At 41.6% G+C, this 1763-nt stretch overlaps 1 protein-coding gene across 2 annotated transcripts in view; it reads right to left on the minus strand.

Annotated features, from left to right (window-relative positions):
• The window catches only part of ZNF331 (zinc finger protein 331), a 28097-nt gene that overhangs the window by 3776 nt on the left and 22558 nt on the right, over nt 1-1763 (minus strand). The window lies entirely within an intron of this gene.

Consider the following 1763-nt stretch of genomic DNA (forward strand, 5'->3'; position numbering starts at 1 on the left):
AATAAAAAAAAAAAAGTTGGAAACAAATATATAAATGATATAATGACACTCCTGGGAAACTAAAAAACAATGTTTACAGTATAGTATTAAAAAATACAACTATTCTGAAACTAAACTATGCATATGTTAGTAACATAATCAAAAGTAATTCTGAGCCTGAGCAAGAGAGAGACTCCATCTCTACAAAAAAAATAGGAAAATTCAGCTGGGCATGGTGGTGTATACCAGTAGTTGAAGTTACTTAGGAGGCTGAGGTAGGAGGAGTACTTGAGCCCAGTAGTGTGAGGTTGTATCCCAAACAATAGAGTGAGAACTCAGTGCCTCCCGCAAAAGGATTCTGGATAAAAGCAACAAAAATGACCATGTGCCAGATTAAATTTAAGAATGTGGAAAAGTTTAGAAGAACTTAAACATTAATGAGGATGCTAACTGAAAAATGTTTAGACCTTTGAGTTCTCTTAATGATGCCAAAAAATGTTAAATGGCTAACTTTGGTGCATGCCAGGAAACCCGTTCTTCATTATGAAAACTCATTATTAAAGGAAAACAAGTTTTTAACCTCCTTATGCAATATAAACAGGCACTGCATAAACAATTAGCAGATGGAACAAAGTTTCTCTCTAAATTATGACAGCTAATACATGTAAGCAATGACAGACTAGCACTGTTTTGAATCTGCAAGGAAAAGATGACCATAGGGTGGTGCCTGGGGCTCAGTGGGCAGGGCGCCAGCCCCATATACTGAGGGTGGCGGGTTTAAACCCGGCACTGGCCAGGCTGCAACAAAAAAACAGCTGGGCATTGTGGAGGGGGCCTGTAGTCCCAGCTACTCAGGAGGCTGAGGCAAGGGAATCGCCTATGCCCAGGAGATGGAAGTTGCTGTGAGCTGTGTGACACCATGGCACTCTACCATGGACGATAAAACTGTCTCTACAAAAAAAAAAAAAAACGAAAAGAAAAAGAAGAGATGACCATAGGCACTGAGTGGCAATAACAGCTAATGGCGCAAAGAGCCATCACCAGATACTAGGTGCTTCATGATGAAAGAAGATTACAGCACCCAGGAAGCAGTAAAGACCTAACTAAAAGAAAAAGAAAAAAGAACTCAAAGCTAGGATAACCACCACCTTTCAGGAACTACAAAGGGCATACGATCATGGTACCTATACTCCCATTACCCAATGTGTGGTCCACAGACCAGCAGCATGAGCAATATGCGTACAGGGGTTAAATATGAGAAGAAAAACAAGGTAAGAGGAAAATGTAGTGAAGATCAAATTCATGGTGAGATCTTTTGTATTCTTTCCTTAAGGCTTTGGGCCTAAACCTTTGCTGGGAACTTTCCAAACAGTTTAGTAGTGTGCCTACTCCTTGCCCAGCTGGACTGTTCTTTTATACGAATGGCTTGCTAGGGGCTTGGCGTGGTGGCTCACGCCTGTAATCTCAGCACTTGGGAGGCTGAGATGGGTAGATTGCCTGAGCTCATGAACTCAATACCAGCCTGAGGAACAGCGAGACCATGTCTCTAAAAAATAGCTGGTGTTGTGGTGGGCACCTGTAAGTCCCAGCCAAGAGAATCTCTTGAACCCAAGAATTTGAGGCTGCTGTGAGCTAAGATGCCACAGCACTCTACTTAGAGCGAACAAGTGAGATACTGTCTCCAAAAAGGAAAAAAAAAAATGGCTTGCTGTTGCCAGACTATTTCTATTTCTCCCTCTCCTTTGTAGTGTTTTCTTGTTTTACTTCTTCCCTCACAATCGTCA

The sequence above is a fragment of the Otolemur garnettii genome, unplaced genomic scaffold (genome assembly GCF_000181295.1).
Source record: "Otolemur garnettii isolate 467f Iridium unplaced genomic scaffold, OtoGar3 scaffold00212, whole genome shotgun sequence".
Classification (NCBI taxonomy): Eukaryota; Metazoa; Chordata; class Mammalia; order Primates; family Galagidae; genus Otolemur; species Otolemur garnettii.